This window comes from Ovis aries, chromosome X (assembly GCF_016772045.2).
Source record: "Ovis aries strain OAR_USU_Benz2616 breed Rambouillet chromosome X, ARS-UI_Ramb_v3.0, whole genome shotgun sequence".
Classification (NCBI taxonomy): domain Eukaryota; kingdom Metazoa; phylum Chordata; class Mammalia; order Artiodactyla; family Bovidae; genus Ovis; species Ovis aries.
In genome coordinates, this window is record NC_056080.1 from 47514982 (window position 1) to 47537751 (window position 22770).

At 35.9% G+C, this 22770-nt stretch overlaps 1 protein-coding gene across 1 annotated transcript in view; it reads left to right on the top strand.

Moving 5' to 3' along the window:
* The first annotated feature begins 7073 nt into the window (after positions 1 to 7073).
* Positions 7074 to 22770, top strand: part of ZC3H12B (zinc finger CCCH-type containing 12B) — a 184629-nt gene continuing 168932 nt past the window's right edge. The window contains exon 1 of the mRNA XM_015104870.4: positions 7074 to 9882. The gene's annotated coding sequence lies outside the window, so the exon portion shown is untranslated. The remainder of the gene's footprint in view (positions 9883 to 22770) is intronic.

The following is a 22770-nucleotide window of genomic DNA, read 5'->3' on the forward strand; positions in this document are numbered from 1 at the left end:
ACTGTATGGGTCACCACAAACTGTGGAAAATTCTTCAAGAGATGGGAATACCAGACCACCTGATGTGCCTCTTGAGAAATCTGTATGCAGGTCAAGAAACAACAGTTAGAACTGGACATGGAACAACAGACCGGTACCCAATAGGAAAAGGTATACGTCAAGGTTGTACACTGTCACCCTGCTTATTTAACTTATATGCTGAGTACATGATGAGAAACGCTGGGCTGGAAGAAGCACAAGCTGGAATCAAGATTGCCAGGAGAAATATCAATATCCTCAGATATGCAGATGACACTACCCTTATGGCAGAAAGTGAAGAGGAACTAAAAAGCCTCTTGATGAAAGTGAAAGAGGAGAGTGAAAATGTTGGCTTAAAACCCAACATTCAGAAAGCGAAGATCATGGCATCTGGTCCCACCACTTGATGGCAAATAGATGGAAAACAGTGAAAACAGTGTCAGACTTTATTTTGGGGGGCTCCAAAATCACTGCAGATGGTGACTGCAGCCATGAAATTAAAAGACACTTGCTACTTGGAAGAAAAGTTATGACCAACCTAGATAGCATATTGAAAAGCAGAGACATTACTTTGCCAACAAAGGTCTGTCTAGTCAAGGCTATGGTTTGTCCAGTAGTTTTGTATGGGTGTGAGAGTTGGACTATAAAGAAAGCTGAGCTGAATAATTGATGCTTTTGAACTGTGGTGTTGGAAAAAGACTCTTGAGAGTCCCTTGGACTGCAAGGAGATACAACCAGTCCATCCTAAAGGAAATCAGTCCTGAATATTCATTGGAAGGACTGATGTTGAAGCTGAAACTCCAATACTTTGGTCTCCTGATGCGAAGAACTGACTCATTTGAAAAGACCCTGATGCTGGGAAAGATTGATGGCAGGAGAAGGGGATGACAGAGGATAAGATGGTTGGATGGCATCACCAACTCAATGGACATGAGCTTGAATAAACCCCAGGAGTTGTTGGTGGACAGGGAGGCCTGATGTGTTGCAGTCCATGAGTTCACAGAAAGTTGGACACGACTGAGCTACTGAACTGAACTGAACTGTGTAGCTTAATGAACTATACTCAATATCTTATAATAACCTATAATGGAATCTGAAAAGGAATACATATATATATTGTACATTATATATTATATTCTTATATATCTGAATCACTTTGCTGTACCCTTGAAACTAACACATTTTAAATTAACTATACTTTGGTAACAAAGAAAATTATCAAACCGCAAACAAAGAAACTGAAAGAAAAAGAATAGAGAACAGCAGAAATAACCAAAAGAATTAAGAAAATCACATAAGCAACCACTATCAATAATTAAATATAAATGGACTAAATGCTTCATGCAAAAAGCATAGAAAGGCTGAATAAATTAAATATAGACCCATAGATAAGCTACCTACAAGAGACCCACTTCACATCTAAAGGCATACACAGAAGGAAAGTGAGGGAATGCAGAAAGTCCATAAATGGATGAATAAAGAGATGTTGCATGTGTGCATATATATATATGTGTATATACATACACATATACATATTTATATATGCATACATAAATATATGTGCATACATATGCATACATAGATATATAGGCATATGCACACAATGGAATAGTACTCAGCCATAAAAAAGAATGAAATTTTGCCTTTTGTGACAACATGGATGGACCTGAAAGTTATTAATTATACCTAGTGAAATGCTAGAGAAAGATATATATCTTATGATTGCACTTAGAGGTGAAATCTATGAAACAAAGTAAAAGAATAGGCATAACAACAGAAACAGACTGATACACACAGGGGAAAAAAAAAAAAAAACTGGTGATTTCCAGAGGGAATGGATGTGTGAGGATGAAGGGAAATGTTAAGGAGATTAAGAGCTGCCAACTTGGACTTCCTTTGTCATCCAGTGGTTAACAATTCACCTGCCAATACAGAAGACACAGGTTCTATTCCTACTCTGGGAAGATTCCACATGTGGTGGGACAGCTATATTCATGTACCACAACTACTAAGCCTGCAGTGCTCTGGAGTCTGTAGTCTGCAACAAGAGAAGCCACCTCAATTAAAAGCCCACACATTGAATTAGAGAGCAGACCCCACTCTCTGCAACTAGAGAAAGTCCACATACAGAAATGGAAACCTAGAACAGACAGAAATTAATTAATTAAATTTAAAAGAGGTACCAACTTAGAGTTATAAAATAATTATCACAGGGATATAATGTATAGCATAGAGCATATAGTCAATAATATTGTAATAATGCATATGGTGAGAGTAATTAGACTTATAGTGGTAATTATTTTATAATATGAAAAATATAGAAAAGCTATACTGTACATCTGAAACTAATATAATATTGTAACTCAGTTATAGTTCACTAAAATGTGAAAAAATCTCACCAGCAATAAAAAATAAAATCCAGTATAAGTAAATAAAAACACAAAGAATGCTTTTTGAAAAAAACCTGAAGACTTACTACCTGATTTTAAGACTTAGTATAAAGTTTCAGTAAGGAATATAGTGAAAGTAAACAATGGTGAAAGTAAGTCAATGGGACAGATTAAAGAGTACAGAAACAGACCCTCCTATTGATTTTTTCTATAAAGATGCAAAGTCTATTTAAGGGAAATAAAGGAAAATCTCAACACAAGTTGCTGAAATAATTGAACATCTATATGCAAAACAAAACAAAAAACTAAAGAAAAGAACCCTGACTCTTTTGTTTATACTATAAATGAAAATGTAAATTCTAAAATTGTAAGACTTCAGCAAGGAGAAATCTTTTGATAAAATTTTTGGGCTGGTGAAAGATTTCTAAGAAGTACCAGCAAAAGCTCAACTATAAGAAAAAAATTGGTAAACTGAACTTTGTTAAACTTAAGAACATCTGCTCTTCAAAAGACAATATGATGAGAATGAAAAGACAAGCCACAGATTGACTGAAAATATTCACAAATAACTTACAAAGAACTTAGGCAAGAACTATATAAGAAATTATCACAACTTAATCATAAAGGGAATGACAGTTAATGAATACTGGGTTTCTTCTTAAAATCTTTTTGAAATTAGACAGTTGTAATGGTTGCACAGCTATGTAATATATACTAAAATTCACTGAATTTTATACTTTAAATGGATTAATTGTATGATATGTGAATTATTTCTCAATAAACTGTTCCTTAAAAGCTCTGTAATTCCGTATTTATTTCACATTCATTTCCCTGGTGGCTCAGATGGTAAAGAATCTGCCTGCAATGCAGAACCAGGTTCGATCTCTGGGTCTTGAAGATCCCCTGGAGAAAGGAATGCAAGCCACTCCAGTATTCTTGCCTGGAGAAATCCATGGACTGAGGAGGCTGGTGGGCTACCGCCAATGGGGTCGCAAAGAGTCGGACTCAACTGATTGATTAACACTGTCACTTTCACTTTTTCAGTATATATAGCAGTACTTTCTAATTGTTAATAAACCATCATTTAAAAAACTATGAAACTAAATATTGGATATAGTTCAAATGTAAGAATATTTTGTCATGTCAAATGTAAATAAATATAAGTTTATGTAATATATAAATGTTAAATACATTTATCAGCCTGATATAAACCATTGGCATATACTTTCAATGAAAATATAGTGCTCTTCAACATGGGGGATATATATAATGTTTTATAATAACTATAAATGGTAAATAATCATTAAATTTATAAAAATTAAAAATGAAAATGACATCAAAACAAGACAAAGTGAAAAGAATTTTTAAATGTAATTAAACTGAAAATGACTGAATTGCTTGCAAGATTGTTGGGAATTTTAAGTGAAATAATGTGCAGGGTTGTCTGACAGAGTGCTTTCTACTTGTAAATGCTGAATTTTCTTTAAAAAAATTAAATATACTACTATCTAAATATAAAATGAGTACTGTGTCAACTAGAAAAAAGTTAATTATAAATGAAGGCAAATAGTGTTCAATTTTTTTAGAATGTGCTGTCTTAAGAAAAAAGCTAGATGTTTCTCAGTTGAGTGTAGTTTTATATTCTTATAAAATTGCTTATTTTGTCCACCAGCAAAAATAAGTTCTTTCAGATTCTATACTGATTGTGTAGTAGGAAGGGTATATTTCTAAGTGAACTCCAATTATTTCAAACTGTGCCCTTTATACTAACACTTATGAATATCTTTTGGAACATATCTATTTTTAGGCACAAACTAAATGTCGCTTTGCTAATGTACTTTCCATTTTGGTTTTTTGAGGGTCTTTGGTTTGCTTTCATTATTATTATTTTTATCATTTGATTTCATCATGTATAAATTGAGATGGTAGTGCAGAGCTCCCATTATCTATAGTAATAGTTTTAGATTTATAGTTCCCCCCCCCACCACTGGTTTGTAAAATCTTTGAACTAAAGTATGATCTACTCTTGCCTTAAAAAAAAATAAATTTTAAAAAGGGTGAAATATATGAAAAGACCCTTCACCATAAAAGAAATAGCAGTTTCAAATAAGCAAAGGAATAGATGTTTAATATCATTAATCATTAAAGAAATTAAAATTAAAACCACAATGAAATATCACTACATATCACTTAGAATGATTAAATTTTTAAAAAAAGAAAACCTAACCATGCCAATTACACTCATTTCACATGCTACCAAAGTAATGCTCAAAATCCTTCAAGCTATGCTTCAACAGTATGTGAACTGAGAACTTCCAGGCATACAAGTTGAATTTAGAAAAGGAAGAGGAACTAGAGATCAAATTTGCCAACCTTCGTTGGATCATAGAAAAGGAAAAGAATTCCAGAAAACCAACTAGATCTGCTTCATTGATCATGCTAAAGCCTTTGATTGCGTGGATCACAACACACTGTGGAAAATTCTTAATGAGTTGTAAATACCAGATCACCTTACCTGCCTCCTGAGAAACCTGTATGCAGGTCAAGATGCAACAGTCAGAACCAGACATGGAACAATGGACTGGTTCCAAATTGAGAAAGGAGTACGTCAAGGATGTATATTGTCACTCTGCTTATTTAACTTATACGCAGAGTACATTATGTGAAATACCAGGCTGGTGAAACACAAGCTGAAATCCAGATTGCCTGGAGAAATATCAATAACCTTAGATATGCAGATGACACTACCCTAATGGCAGAAAGCAAAGAAGAACTGAAGTGCCTCTTGATGAAGGTGAAAGAAAGGAGTGAAAAAGCTGGGTTAAAACTCAACATTTAAAAAACTAAGATCATGGGATTTGGTCCCATTACTTCATGACAGATTGATGGGGAAAAAACCTAGGTAATGGAGAAAATAATATTTACCTCTTTAAATTTAATATGTTGGTTCTAAAACTCAAGTAAGATAAATATTGGAAATTTTTATGTTTTATTTTTATTTACTTTTTAATTTCTTTTTGTAATTGAATCTATGAAAATATATTTTCTGAAAATTTAAATTGTTTTCTCTAATGTTTTGCATATTACAGAAGGCTATATAGCCTGAGAGCTTTAAGTGCTAAGTAACAATTGATAATTTGACATTCTTGGAAAGTGATCTGTGTTTGATAAGAGGTGGTGAGTATATCATCAGAATAGTTTACTTTTTAGCACATCAACAATATTTATGCTCAGTATTTGAATCCTATTGCTTGACTTCTGGACTTAAGAGATTTGAGGCACTAAAATATCCAGTCCATCTGTTACACTTGCATGGCCAAACTCAAAGTCTTCCAATTGGAACATATATATATTTTTAGGAGAAAACATGGTTACCACTTATTCATGTAAGTTGGGCTCCAAAATTGTGCAGATTTCATCTTTCTGTTTTGTTTAGCAATATTTGTGTAAGAACATATAACAAACTGTACAAATCTAATTCCAGATTAAGAAAATACAAAAAAGTAAGTCAACCACTGGACTACTTAACAGTCTCTTATTAGAGAGATCTGTTTGGCTCTTATTGGCTTAACCTAAATTAATGGTTTACTATATATGGACTGTCTATTACAGTGATATATTCCTCAATATATATTGACATCTATCTATCCATATGTATATATATTATATATGTGTGTGTGTGTGTGTGTGTGTGTATGTGTGTGTGTGTGTATTTATGTACATATATAGGGCTTTCCCGATGGTAAAGAATCCATCTCCAATGCAGGAGACATATGAGATATGGGTTCAACCCCTGGGTTGGAAAGATCCCTGGGAGGAGGCCATGGCAACCCACTCCAGTATTCTTGCTTGGAGAATCTCATGGACAGAACAACCTGGTGGGCTTCAGTCCATAGTGTTGCAAAGAGTCAGACGTGACTGAAGCAACTGAGCACATGTGCATATTTGTATATGCATATGTAAAAATATGTATTTGAGCAAGGGAAAGATTTTTTTTCCCATCAAGGAAAAAATATTGGTTTCTGACTCATCAGCTGTACAAAGGGAAATGATTCTTCTTTCCAAATGGTAAGAAATAGGAAACAAGTCTACCATTTGACTGCTTTTTCTAATAGAGACTTGTTTCTTTCTTATGGGGGTCATCTGTTCTAATATGTAGCCCTTTAACTTACTCGTGGAATTTGGAAAATTCTTGTGATTCTCTTGTATATATATTTGTTCTTTGCTATTGTTTGATCATGTTTATTTTGATTTTATTTTCTTTCTGTCTCCCTCCCAATGACTCTCTCTCTCTCTCTTCAGTCAGACCATTGTGAAGATTAGATTTCTGGAAAGCTAGCAAAGACTGCGGAGAAAGCAATGGCACCCCACTCCAGCACTCTTGCCTGGAAAATCCCATGGACGGAGGAGCCTGGTGGGCCGCAGTCCATGGGGTTGCTAAGAGTTGGACACGACTGAGCGACTTCACTTTCACTTTTCACTTTCATGCATTGGAGAAGGAAATGGCAACCCACTCCAGTGTTCTTGCCTGGAGAATCCCAGGGACGGGGGAGCCTCACGGGCTGCCATCTATGGCGTCGCACAGAGTCGAACACGACTGAAGCGACTTAGCAGCAGCAGCAGCAGCAGCAAAGACTGACATGCTTTCTTAACCTTCTTTACCACCTTCTGTACTTTAGAAAGATTTCACTCTGAGGGGGATATGTAGTTAATAGTCACAAATTGTGCTTCTTAACCCACTACAAGAAATTAGCTTAAATAGCCAAGTTGCAACATACTACTGCTTTTTAAGGACCACGAGTTTCACAGATGGCACTTGGAAGTATGCCATGTATTTCGTTCATCCTGGGCACATAGGAAAGTAGACGAGTAACAGCTCCTCTAAGACATATATATCCACATTTGTGTGAATAATGATTACTTGTGCTTCAAAACATTGCTTCCTATCTCAGTTGCCTAAAAGATGACAGTCATCTCAAGGATATAGCTACTATTCAGTGATGAAGAGAAACAGAAAAGCTTGGAATGTGGGAGAAATGCTTTCTTCCTTGGGGATTTTGTGAGCAATTTAGCATATACTTGTGGGGCATCTATTACATGTGAGGCTCAGCACAGGGGACTTAGGGATGAATAAAAATCACCCTGTCTTCAAGAAACAGCATAGGACAATGAAAGCTAAGAACATCCTTCTTAGTGTCCTTCTCGATTCCAGAGGCAGACTGTGAGCTTTTTTTTTTTTTTTTTTGCTACCCACAAATGTAGTATTATCAAATCTCTAAATCATCAAAACTGTAAAATCAGAAGGGGCAAATGTGGGTAAACAAGGTTGATTCTTTCATCAACATAGCTATGGCAACAGGGAGCTACACCTAACAACACATTTGCTGGTATGGCCAGCTCAAATGCCAGCACTTCATGAGAATATATTTTCCCACAAATAGGTGATATCAGGTTACTGCCTGCAGTAACCCTAAGATCCTAATAATATACACAAGAGTTATCAAAGAACAGTGTCTCACTCTTGAACATATTTCATATCTTATAAAGTTTGAGGGCTTATTTGAATAAACCTACAATACATGCCATTTTCTTGAAGTTCATATATATCCAAATGAAATGTTAAATATATTCTCTAATGATTTGAGCTTAAATATTATTACCAGTTTCTCATATCTTCACTTTAAATTGATTTTTTTTACCTATCAGATACCTGAGTCAATGACTAATGACTTCATGGCTATTCATACAGTAACCAAAATTTCCAAGACATTCTAAATTTCAAAGTTTATTTCCTAGTAGCCTTCAAAACTGTGACAGTGTCCCAGGAAGTCTGTTTTACAAATCAATGTTACATCTCTTGGATTGCATCTGGCACCCATAAGTAACACAAAAACATCATTTATCACATTTTATGGCCTGATTTGGAGCTTGAAAAATATAGTCACACACACTACTCATATTCAGGAAATGGGAAAATACGCAAAATTAAGAAGTGATGATAATGGTAAGAATATCCACAAACCTTTGTCAGACCATACGTGGTTCCTGGTTTAATGATTTCATAGATGGGAAACGTTTTGAACTATTTAAAGTTGTTCTTGTTGTTTTAGCTGCTAAGTCATATCTGACTCTTTACGACTCCATGGACTGTAGCCCACCAGGCTCCTCTGTCCCTGGGATTATACTAGGCAAGAATACTGGAATGGGTTGCCATTTTCCTTCTCCAGGAGATCTTCCCGACCCAGGAATAGAAGCCATGTCTACTGCATTGGCAGGTGGATTCTTTACTGCTGAGCTACCAAGGGAGCCCCTACTTGAAATTAGAAGATGGTGGCTCAGATGGCAAAGAATCTGTCTGTAATTCAGGAGAACTGGGTTTCAGCCCTGTATTGGGAAGATCCCCTGGAGAAAGGAATGGCTACCCACTCCAGTATTCTTGCCTGGAGAATTCCGTGGACAGAGGATCCTGGCAGGCTACAGTCCATGAGGTTGCAAAGAGTTAGACATGACTGAGCAACTAACACTTTCACTTCACTTTCAATTTGCTATTAGTGTTATGATTTAGCATTTTAAATTTTCCAAAAAGATTATTCATTCATTTCTTTTGAGTTGAGGTGGAAGGAAATAGGTAGAAGTCTCAAAACTAGTCTTATCCAAGTGTCTTTCTTATTTTTGTCAACTTTATAAAAACTTTGTCTTTTTGCTAATTGGACTGTGAGTCAACTGAAAGATAGAAAAGCTCTTCAAGGTAGAAATTTGATATACTTTGAGTCATTAGGAAATTAATGTTTATTCTAAATTGTGATCCTCTAAGATTTATTATCTTGTTTTGTTTTGTGGGGATTAATAACAAGAGGATATAGTCACACCTAATCTGCAAATTGTACATAAGATCTATCTAGAAACATTCTGTTATTCAATGAAAAGTCTAGATAAAGTAGTTTTTAAAAAAATCATTATGCATCTCTGATTTTCCTTTTTAAATATATATGTGTGCATATGTGTGTATATAATTCAGCTACTTAAAAAAAAAAAAAAAGATTGAGTCTTATCCACAGTCATGAGATGAGCTCTGTAGACCTATGAAAGATTCTGAGTGTTGATATATATGAGTAAAAGAGTGCTATACCTCAGAGTAGCACAATTATTGAAAAGAACTATAAACCTTTGAGATCCAAATCTCTTGCTGCCCTGACTATACCACTGAACTTTAAAGGGGTAAAATGTGTTTCAGAGGATAACTTATTGAGTTCTCAGCATAGATTTTCCTTCTGCTCATGTAAGTCTATTGGAATCTCCCTTTCCTAAGGCTTTGAACTCGACATTCCTGCCTCAGCAACAGAGGATATAAGCCATGGTGTAATGGATAAGCCACACAAGTAAGAAATACCGATGTGGACTACATGCTTCCAAAGAAGAATTGAGCTTGCTGAAAATCTGTGTTAGATATTGTTAATGTCTAAGATGTTAAGAGGTGAGTACTTTGGTGCTTATTGTTGTTGGGATGAGAGTATGTGTGTGTGTTGAAAAGAATATTATCATGCTCTGTATAATATAAGAAGCTAAGATGACTTTTATAAGAAAGTTAACCTTTCAGAAATGTTGAGCCATCAAAACATAATGAAAACTTGAAGGACACAGCTAAAAGGATTATCTTCTTAGCTTGCAGAAAGTAGCATTTTACAATAGGAAATCACCATAGGAGGAAGCGAGAGGAGGGAGTGAGAGTAAAGGGATTATCATTTATTGAGTTTTATCAAGTACCAAGAGCTTTACATATGCTATCTCATTTAATCTTCATAACAATCTAACAGTCTACATATTATGACCATCTCTACTTTACACATAGAAAACAGTCTTGAACATATTACTTGACTTGCCTAAGGTCATGTAACTATTAAATTCTGGTTTGTGTTTTAGATCCAGGTCTCTCTGACTTGTAACACTGAATTTAAATAGGAATAAATATCTAAGAGAAAACTATTCCTTTATCATTTCATGGTTTGCTCATGAAGAATTGTACCTCTACTTAACTTTAGTTTTCCAGGAAAGTTTTTCACATAGTATATTAAAAAACTGCTTCAGCAATTCAAATATATGCAACCAAAGAAAAAGTAGCACTACAGAAAGAAGCAATCGTTCTCAGTAGTGAAAAAGCTGTGACTATGACTTTTTCCTTTTTTCTTCTGAATTTTTTCCATAGATTATGTAAATAGAAACCAAATTTTCTAGAGCAAATATGTCCTATTGTGTGTAGAAATTAAGACTTCCATTCTGAGATATTTTTATTTAGCTAAAGCAATGGTGCAGTTTGTTCTGACTGAATCTAGATTTGTGTCACATACTTTTGGACACTTAATCAGTCTAATGAATTTAAAGCTCTTTTATTTTTATAATTTATAAATGTTTATGTAGTTTCAGAGAGGTGGAAATATTTGTATATTTTAAATTACAGCCTTTTAGAACTTTTTCCACATACATTCATTAACTTTTAATTGCATCTTTAATAATATTTTCAGAATTCATTAAGTATGCCAAAGTTATAGACAACTATGGTATATGGGCAAGATATTTTGATTTGAAGACAGAATTTGAATTGAAAATTCTGCCTCTTATTTACCATGTAACTTTGAGTAATTCATTTAATCTATCTGAGTTTCAATTTTCTCATCTGTAATATGGAAATAATAAACACTACCTCATGTAGTTGTGAGAATAATTTCAGGTAGTAAATGTAAACCTACTTTGTAGATAATAAAATTATATGACAGTGCCAGGGGGAAAGGAATCAGATGAACACTAAAGGAACACTTAATACCATGCTAGTTGGTAACATTTACTCTCTCTCTCTTTTTTTTTTTTTGTAAGTGCATCTCTTTAATTATGGTTTTCTCGGGGTATATGCACAGTAATGGGATTGTTGGGTCATATGGTAGTTTTTTTAATATAAATTTATTTATTTTAATTGGAGGCTAATTACTTTACAATATTGTATTGGTTTTGCCATACATCAACATGAATCCACCCCAGGTATACATGTGTTCCCCATCCTGAACCCACCTCCCTCTTCCCTCCCTGTACCATCCCTCTGGGTGTCCCAGTGCACCAGCCCCAAGTATCCAGTATCATGCATCGAACCTGGACTGGCGATTCATTTCGTATATGATATTATAGATGTTTCAATGCCATTTTCCCAAATCATCCCACCCTCCCTTTCTCCCACAGAGTCCAAAAGACTGTTCTATACATCTGTGTCTCTTTTGCTGTCTCGAATACAGGGTTATCATTACCATCTTTCTAAATTCCACATATATGTGTTAGTATACTGTATTGGTGTTTTTCTTTCTGGCTTACTTCACTCGGTATAATAGGCCAAGATCTGAATATCTCTGAGAAAGAATAGCATGCCCTTCAGCTGGATCACATTTCTTGACTTTCCTACCTATTGATCCAGGATCTATGCAGTAGTTGCCAATAAACTAGCATTAAGATTTTCAAGATATATGGAAGAATTGCCTCCTAGGTTATCTTCTTCATGTAAAGTGATTGTTCTTCTAGGAGAATCCTGCCTAAAAATGCATATTAATATCTTGATTCAGGGAAATAAAGGGAACTTTGAGGATGGACAATAGTTTCACAACAAAACTTAAACACCATTGCAATGAAGAATTGTAGTCGAGTAAAAAGGCCTTAGCCTTGAAAAAAGGGACCAGAATTCCAATTTTGGTTTCACTACTAATTTCATAACCAAGGCAAGTCCCTTTTCATCATGGAGTCAAAGCTCCTCTCTACACAGTGATGAACCAGATTAGGTCTAAAGTTTATTTCAACACTGACATTCTGTGATCCTATTTTTAATTAGAATAAAAATATTGAAATTGTATAGATTTTAAGATGCCATTTTATACCTTAAAAGGAAAAGAACAGTTACACAAACTGTTTCTGCATTGTTATAATAAACATTCAATTACATTAGTAGATTTATTGGGGTATAATTAATGCAAACTTTTACATTTTAAAAGTATCTTAATACATAACATCTCATTTGAGCCTCAAAATAATGGCATTTCATGATTTATTCTCACATAATAAATTCAGAAAATGAGTCTCATAAGTTTGCACAAAATCAGATAGCTATTAGAGGAGGGCATGGCAACCTACCCAAGTATGCTTATCTGGAGATCCCCATGGACAGAGGAGCCTGGAGTTGCAAAGAATTGAACATGACTGAGCAACTGAGCATAACACACATATAGCTATTATATGACAGATCCAGAAATCTAACTTTGGTCTCTCTGTCTCTAAGTCAAATCTTTTTTTCAATACACCAAGCTGTCTCAGTTCAGTTCAGTTGCTCAGTCATGTCCGACTATCTGTGATCCCATGGAATGCAGCACACCAGACTTCCCTGTCCGTCAACAATTCCCGGAGTATGCTCAAACTCATGTTCATCGAGGTGATGATGTCATCCAACCATCTCATCCTCTGTCGTCCCCTTTTCCTCCTGCCTTCAATCATTCCCAGCATCGGAGTTTTTTCAAATGAGTCAGTTCTTCCCATCAGGTGGCCAAAGTATTGGAGGGTAGCTTTAGCATCAGTCTTTCCAGTGAATATGCACCACTAATTTCACTCAGAATTGACTGGTTTCATCTCCTTGCCATCCAAAGGACTCTCTAGAGTCTTCTCCAACACCCGAGTTCAAAAGCATCAATTATTTGGCTCTCAGCTTTGTTTCTAGTCCAACTCTCATACTCATACATGACTACTGGAAAAGCCACATCTTTGACTAGACGGACCTTTGTTAGCAAAGTGATGTCTCTTCTTTTTAATATGCTGTCTAGGTTGGTCATATCTTTTCTTTAAAGGAGCAAGTATCTTTTAATTTCATGGCTGCAGTCACCATCTGCAGTGATTTTGGAGCCCCCCCAAAAGCACAGTCTGTCACTTTTTCCTTTGTTTTGCCATTTGTTTGCCATGAAGTGATGGGACCAGATGCCATGATCTTAGTTTTTTTAATGCTGAGCTTTAAGTGATCATTTTCACTCTCCTCTTTCGCTTTCATCAAGAGGCTCTTTAGTTCTTCTTCGCCTTCTGCCATAAGGGTGGTGTCACCTGCATATCTGAGAGTATTGATATTTCTCCAGCAACCTTGATTCCAGCTTTTGCTTCATCCACCCCGGCATTTTGCATGATGTACTCTGCATACAAGTTAAATAAGCAGGGTGACAACATGAATCCTTGACATACTCCTTTCTCAATTTGAAACCATTCTGTTGTTCCATGTCCAGTTCTAACAGTTGCTTCTTAACCTGCATAGGAGGCAGGTAAGGTGGTCAGGAATTCCCATCTCTTTAAGAATTTTCCACACTTTCTTTTGATCCACACAAAGGCTTTGGTGTAGTCAATAAAGCAGAAGTAGATGCTTTTTTTTCTGAAATTCTCTTGCTTTTTTGGTGATCCAATGGATGTTGGCAATTTGATCTCTGGTTCCTCTGCCTTTACTAAATCCAAGTTGAACATCTGGAAATTCATGGTTCATGTACTGTTGAAGCCTGGCTTGGAGAATTTTGAGCATTACTTTGCTAGCATGTGAGATGAATGCAATTGTAGAGCAGTTTGAAGATTCTTTGGCATTTCCTTTCTTTAGGTTTGGAATGACAACTGACTGCCAGGGTCCAGCCCCAGTGGATCCAGGGTGATTCGAAGGGGAGATGGATAGGTGAGGAAAACTTATTTATTTAATTAATTAGAAATATAAGATTAGATTAGGAAGAAATAGTGTAGTAGGAAAATTAAGTGGAGAAAAAGAGGCTGAATAACTTGGTTTACATGGAAAGCCAATAAAGTTCCAGACAAGGAGCTTGCACCATCTACGTTAGGCCACCGGTGTCCTCTTGAATAGCGGGGGGTGGTGCCCCACCTTGGGCTCCCTCTCTCATGGATCTTAGAAGCCAGGGAAAGTAAGTAGACATGGCGAGCCTCCACGCCCCAGATGGGAATTCAGCCAGAAAATAGAGTAAAGAGAAGACACGGGGGAAACCAGTCCTTCCAATGACTAGCCTGGCCTCTATTGTCTAGAAAGGCCTTTTATACCTTTTAGATTGTACATAAAGATCAATGGGTAATACAAAGTTATGCAGCATTAGCAGCCCAGACTCTTATCAAAACCAGGCTTTTCTCTCTGCATACCTAATTGTATACACAAGTCTTAGGTGATTTTCATCATCTTCCAGCCAAAAGGGCCAATTAACATTTTACGGCCTTTTTTCTGATAATGGTTTGTCAACCAGAAGACTTATTTGTATTCTTCTTCTCAAAGTATGGTGCCACTCTCAGAAAGCACTAAATAAAGTTATATTCTTGCATAGCAAAGATACAGCAATTTATGACAAGTAAAAGGAGTACAGTGATTTATAACAAAGGAAAGTAATTAACTCAAAAGTCTAGTGTTACTAACATCAAAACAATTATATATCCTTTTCCATATACCATTTACATTGATTAACATCCTCCCAGGTGCCTAAAAGATAAAGAATATGGAGGCCTGGCAGCAATCATTGAGTCAACAGTGAAATCCATCACCAATATGATTTTTGGCTCTTTAGAAAAAACTCTGTATCTTTAAGATGTTTTTAAGCTTTGTGCCTCTCGAGGTTGGGGGGCTGCAAGTAATTCACAAGCTGTAAGAGGTCCGGGGGAACCTGTTAGGCAAGCTAGAGAGTTATCAAAGGGGGTTTTAAGCCGGGACATTTTTTTGCAGGCGACTGAAGCCCTGAATTAACTTTTTCCAGAGAGTGTCAGAAAAGTAGAAAAGCACAATACAATAAGGCAGGCATATTCTTATTTTTGGGGGGGTACATGCTCAGGAAATACCAGGGGGAAAACCTGAGGCCTTAATCACCTTGCCCATCAGGCTTCTGCCACATGACCTTGTCACGGGTGGGATTCCTCATGCTGGCTCCTGGCAACTGACCTTTTCCAGTCCTGTGGCCACTGCTGAGTTTTCCAAATTTGCTGGCATGTTGAGTCCAGCACTTTTAACAGCCTCAGCTTTTAGGATTGAAGTAACTCAATTGGAATCTCATCACCTCCACTAGCTTTCTTCATAGTGATGCTTCCTAAGGCCCACTTGACTTTGCATTCCAGGATGTCTGACTGTATGTGAGTGATCACACCATCATGGCTATCTGGGTCATGAAGATCTTTTTGTACAGTTCTGTGTATTCTTGCAACCACTTCTTAGTATCTTCTACTTCCATTCGGTCCATATCATTTCTGTACTTGATTGTGCCCATCTTTGCGTGAAATATTCCCTTGGTATCTGCAATTTTCTTGAAGCAACCTCTAGTCTTCCCCATTCTATTGTTTCCTTGTATTACTTTTCATTGGTCACTGAGGAAAACTTTCTTATCTGTCCTTCCTAATCTTTGGAACTCTGCATTCAGATGGGTATATCTTTCCTTTTCTCCGTTGCCTTTAGCTTCTCTTCTTTTCACAGCTATTTGTAAGGCCTCCCCAGACAACCATTTGGCCTTTTTGCATTTTTTTTTTCCTTTGGGATGGTCTTGATCAAAGTCTCCTGTACAATGTCATGAACCTCCGTCCACAGTTCTTCAGGCACTTTGTCTATCAGATATAATCCCTTGAATTTATTTGTCACTTTCACTGTATAATCCTAAGGGATTTGATTTAGGTCGTACCTGAATGGTCTAGTGGTTTTGCGTACTTTCTTCCCAAGCTATCTAGGTGATTTTATCTAGGGTTCAAATAAGTGAAACTCATCTAGACAATTAATTTGCATAATTGTAACAAAAAAAAAGCTCACTAACATCATAAATACAGAATATTTGTATTTTCCGTCTTTCCCATATAAAATTTAATGTTCAGTGTCCTCTATATTTATTTAGAGTTGCAAATAATTATTTATGTTTTCACTCTTGTTTTAACTTGTGTAACATTGACTTTCCCTATCTTTGGGGAGGACACGCCCATACATATGTTTGTGAAAAAACAACTTCTTTCATGTTTAATTATGGGTACAAATCTGTCCTCTGAGCTAGGCAAAACACTTGTGAAAGATTAAAGATTAAAATTATGTACCAAGTTGAAAAAAAATGATACAAATGATCTTATCTACAAAACAGAAGCAGACTCACAGACTTAGAGAATGAATTTATGGTGACCAGAGAGGAAGGGTGAGGGGGAGGAATGGACTGAGAGTTTGTGATGAATATGTACATACTGCTATATGTAAAATAGATAGCCAACAAGGACCTACTGTATAGCACAGTGAACTCTACTAAATAGAACTCTACTGAGTATTTTGTAATAACCTAAATGGGAAAAGTATTTGAAGATATAGAAAATATTTTTAAAATAAAAATAGAACCCTTGATTAAAAATAACAAGAATTAAAAAAAAATGTGTTAAAAAAGAAATGGTTACTGTTTTATAAATAGTAAAATTAAAATATTTCATACATTTTATATATTTTTAAAAATATTAACATTGAAGATGAATTTGCTAACCACATTCAATCACTTTATGATCACAGGACAAAATGGATATTTAAACATAATATTTAGAGCTCTCACTTTCAGGTGTGCAACAGAGAGAGAAAGAACAAAGAATGTGTATAAGAAAATATCCATTTATTTAAGGATCATTTATCACATTCACTCCATTAGTATAGACCTTTGTGGCAACTACTGTACTCCTTACTCTAACTTTTACATGCTTCTTTCATCAGTTTCCCCTGCAATAAATATAATTGCAGGCTTTAAGTAGTTTAAAGCAAGTTATCTCTGTCAATGAGTAGAATGACTGTTATTGATATCACAGCAACAAGTGCCACCAATAGAGAGTTTATGTTGTAGGGCAGGAAGAATATTTCCTGTAAACTTCTTGGTTCTATTTACTGGTCTAGTAATTAAATTGATATAAGACATATTAACAAGAGAAAAACAAATTTAGTTATGTATGCATGAGAGTCCCATAAAAACATAGGACTCAAAAGCAAGTGAGGCTGTTGAGGCTTATATACCATTCCAGAGCTAACGAATGGTTCAGGAGCCTAGAGCTTCGAAGGTGAGGAGGGTAATTCACAGTACAGAAAGAAAAACAAATGTTTGGTAATTAGATACTTGTCTATACGTACAAACAAAACTTACCTCTTGCAATAGCTCTTTCTCTGAGCCAGGCTTTTAATTGAATTATTTTAGGTAGTTAAGGAACAAGTAAAAGCTTTCCATCACTTCATGGCAAATAGATGGAGAAACAATGGAAACAGTGAGAGACTTTAAATTTTGGGGCTCCAAAATCACCGCAGGTGGTGACTATGGCCATGAAATTAAAAGACTCTTTCTCCTTGGAAGAAAAGCTATGACCAACCTAGACAGCATATTAAAAAGCAGGGACATTACTTTGCCAACAAAGGTCTGTCTCGTCAAAGCTATGGTTTTTCCAGTAGTCATGTATGGATGTGAGAGTTGGACTATAAGGAAAGCTGAGCACCGAAAAATTGATGCTTTTGAACTGTGTTGATGGAGAAGACTCTAGAGAGTCCCTTGGACTGCAAGGAGAGCCAATCAGTTCATCGTAAAGGAAATCAGTCTTGAATATTCATTGGAAGGACTGATGCTGAAGCTGAACGTCCAATATTTTGACCCCCTAATAGGAAGAACTGACTAACTGGAAAAGACCCTCATGCTAGGAAAGATTGAAGGCGGGAGGAGAAGGGGATGATGGAGAATGAGATGGTTGGATGCCATCACCGACTCAGTGGATGTGAATTTGAGTAAGTTCCAGGAGTTGGTGATAGACAGGAAAGCCTGGTGTGCTGTAGTCCATGGGGTCACAAAGAGTCGGACACGACTGAGCGACTGAACTGAACTGAAAAGTTTTTCTTAAGCCAGATGGATCTTGACAGCCTTCAGCTCAAAATAATCCACATGACAACCTGGCATAACCTGGGGCCATGTATTCTGCTCCCCTTCAGTATCTAAAATGATTTCAGAAAATGTGTAGTTTCCCTGGAGTCAATGCATTAAAATTAAAGAGCTTTCATTTATCTGGTGATAGTTTGTAAATGTGGAAGCTATTAATATAGCTTTTGATAATTAGTCAAAGATGCTGTAATATGAGCTATATGAATTATGAAGTAGCCATCTGTTTCCCACACATGCACACCAAGCCTTTCTAGTCCATGGAGAGGTAGAGTCCAAATATTTACTATTAACTCAATTCTGTTGGAGAAGCTACAGAGGTTTAAGATAAAGTACTGCTGTTCTGGGGCTTATAGCCTCATGGGGGACATGGAAGTATACTTTTTATCCATTATCTTATATGATAAGCAAAACTATCTTGTGAGGTAAGGATTGTTTTCGTCATCTTACAGTTAGGGGGACTCAGATTCAGAGAACTTAGGCAACTTGCTCAAAGTCAGGCAAATAGTATGTGGCAAAGTCAAGATTCAAGCCCATTGATTGCAAAATTTGTACATTTCTTTAAAAAACACACGGGATAAGATAGACAAATAACACTATAGTAGAAAAATGTACAGAACATACTTTAACCACAATAGGAATTTAGAGAAGTATCATCTGAATTCATGTTAGATATTAATCAGTGTTTTCTGCACAAAAGATATATATCAAAAGTGAGTCTTATAGATAGTCTAAGTAGAGAAAACAGAATGAATAAATCTCTCTAGGTCTATTTCTTTCTTTTTAAAACAGGGATGATGCCATCTACCCCATAGTATCATTGCTAGGGTTGAATGAGATAACATATGGAGAGAATTTAGCAAATTACAGAGCAATAAGCAATGCAAACTGTTATTATTACTTGCTAAAGTATGAAAGTGGAAATGCATGTGATGTGTGTCGATAGAGCTGACAGAGAGGACAGCGTTTTAAGGATGGACAACTCCTCATTTACTGACTTATAGAATTATAAAATCTTGGAGTTGGGAGGGACCTCAAAGGTCATCAGATCTACCCCTTGTGTTAAAAAAAGAAGCCTGGAAAGGGAAAAAAAAATGCCTGGAGTCTCTTAAAGGGACTTATCTATATCTTGGTATAATCATTTTCCTCCAAAATTCTATTAGTTTTAAATAATAGCATTGCAGATCTTTTCATCAATATTATGTTTACTTGAATTCACCTTTTCTTTTACTTTTAGAGATTTTAATAATGTTGTTTGCAATAGAAGTGTTGTATGTATTACAATGCAGAGCCTTCCTTGTTTTTCTAACTACCACCTTCAAAAAAATATGGAAACTGGAAGATAGGAAGGCAGTCTCTTTAGTTCCAAAAACTGTTTCTTAATTGGCTCCTAAAAGCAGTGTCCAGGGTATTTGCATACATAAATTAAAAAAAAAAAAGATTTCTTGGGGGTTCTTAGGGGTAGATATTCTATCCTGAAGCACAGAAAAGAGAGAGAATGTACAGTTCATCTTTCAGCTCATTTAATCTGGATGTGAATCTCTACTTGGATGCTAATTCATCTCAGATAAAACCATACCACTAATTCAAATAAGGCTGGATTTTATACTAGGTAATTATTTCAAGGCAGTCTTCGGTATACATGGGTTAATACTAAAGTAATGCTGGTTATTGCTTTTATAACTCTAAACATAGTTTCCAAGGAAAAAACCTTATAATGATAGTGAACCAAAATATTCAAAGCAATTATGTTTATAAAGGAAAAACACAAATGGCATTTATTTTCTTCTTTACATGCTTTTCTTTTTTTAATTTTTTCTATAGCAAGCATATATTATGTGTATAATTTAATGATTTATTGAGATGAAATTCACATCATAAAATAGAAACAATTTTTTCTCATTTCACATTTTTATTACAGAAGGTGGACTATCATATATTTTCTTTTCGTTCTCCTTCTTAAAATTAATAAAGGATTGACTTTTATTGGGTGAATTTGGACATTAAATATATTCAGTACTTTCTGATGTCTGAGTGTTTCCCTGAATTATTAAGATTACTTTTCAAAAAATGATTTACAAGGTTGTGTTTATTTCTTCTGTATAGCAAAGTGACTCACTTATACATACACATGTTTATATGCATATATATTATACTCTTTTCCATTATGGTTTATTTCGGGGTATTGAATATAGTTCCCTGTGCTATACAGTAGGATCTTGGTGTCCATTCTTTCTATATGTGATAGTTGCACCTACTAACCCAAAACTCCTAGTCTGACTCCTCTCACCCACCTCCTCCATGGCAAACACAAGTCTGTTCTCTGTCTGTGATTCTGTTTCTGCTTCATAGATAGATTCATTTGTTTTATGGTTTAGATTCCATATATTAGTGATGGCATATGATATCTTTCTCTTTCTGACTTTCTTTACTTAATGTGATACTCTCTAGTTGCATTTGTGTTGCAGCAAATGACCTTATTTCATTCTTTTTGTGGATGAGTACATTCCATTGTATATATCTGCCACAACTTTTTCTATTCATCTGCTGATGGACATTTAGTGCATTTCCATGTCTTGACTACTGTGAGTAGTGCAGCTATGAACATAGGAGTGCATCTATCTTTTTGAATTATAGCTTTGCCTAGATATATGCCCAAGAGTAGGATTGATGGATCATATAGTATTGTTAATTCTACTTTTAATTTTCTTAGGACTCTCCATACTATTTTCCATAGTGTCTGCATTAACTTACAACCCCATCAACAGTGTAAGAGGATTCCCTTTTCTCCACACCCTCTCCAGCATTTGTCATTTGTAGACTTTAAAGACGGGCATTCTGACTGGTGTGGGGTGGTACCTCATTGTAGATTTTATTTGCATTTCTCTAATAATAAGTAGTGTTGAGCATCTCTTCATGTGCATTTTAGCCATCTATAGGTCTTCTTTGGAGAAATGTCTATGTCTTCTGCCCATTTTTTTGACTGGGTTGTTCTTTTGTTATTGTTGTTGAGTCGTATGAGCTGTTTGTATATTTTGGAAATTAAACGTTTGTCAGTCACATCATTTGCAAAGATTTTCACCTACTCCATAGGTTGTCTTTTTGTTTTGTTTATTTATTTATTTTTTTCCTGTGAAAAAGCTTGTAAGTTTGATTAGGTCCCATTTATTTTTGCTCTTATTTCTATTGCCTTCAGAGACTGACCTAAGAAAACATTGGTATGACTTATGTCAGAGAATGTTTTGCCTATGTTCTTTTCTGGGAGTTTTATAGTGTCTTGTCATATTTACCTCTGTACTTTTTTTCTAACTTCCAGCTTATCTTTGTGTATGCTCTGAGGATGTGTTCTGACTTCACTGATTTACATGTAGCAGTCCAGTTTTCCCAACACGACTTGCTTAAGAGACTGTCTTTCTCCCATTTAGTATTCTTGGCTCCTTTGTCAAAGATTTTTTTTTTTTCCAAATAAAACCATACATTTATGTTACACGATATCTTCAATAGGTTCAGAATTTTGTAAGGCTGTTGGGGACTCAGTGTAGCCTGGGGCATCACACACCCCACTCAGTGCAACCAGCTACTCCTGTTCTCATGAAACACCCCCACACCTTGGCCAGACAGAGAAAGCTGCAGGAGGCCTGTGGTCAGTATGTCCATTCTAGTCAGGGAATGGGGAAGGGGTGCCTGCCTCCAGAGGATAACGATGCTGGGCAGCCTGAGCCACTTCCCTCTCCCCTCTCTGGCTATGGGCACTGACTTGGAGTTTAAACTTGGCAAGTGAAAGGTTGTTGCTAATCCATGAAAAGACGCTGGGATTCTTGGCCTCCAGAAGAGAAGAATTCAATCCAGGGCCAGTGACGGGGCTTGATTGCTCAAAGCTTTTGTACAATAGAATTTTATTAAAGTATAAAAGGGATAAAGAAAGCTTCTGACATAGACATCAGAGGGGGCAGAAAGAGTACCCCCTTGCTAGTGTTAGCAGTGGAGTTATATAACTTTTAATTAGTTATTACAATGAATCAAAAGAATGTCTCAAGTTTGTGAAAATTTTACCAGACCTACTCCAGCAATTTACATTTTAGGATAACAGGATTAGAATTTAACAATAGGAAGATCCTCCAGACCCATTCCCATAATATACATTCTAAAATATCAGGATTAGTCAGAAGGTTTTCAGAAAGGAGAAACTGTTCTCCAGCCGGATACATTGTTGTATAATCCCTAGTACAGAATTTAAACTGAGTTGTGTAATTGACTAAGGCAATGGCACCCCACTCCAGTACTCTTGCCTGGAAAATCCCATGGATGGGGGAGCCTGGAAGGCTGCAGTCCATGGGGTCGCTGAGGGTTGGACATGACTGAGCAAATTCACTTTCACTTTTCACTTTCTTGCATTGGAGAAGGAAATGGCAACCCAC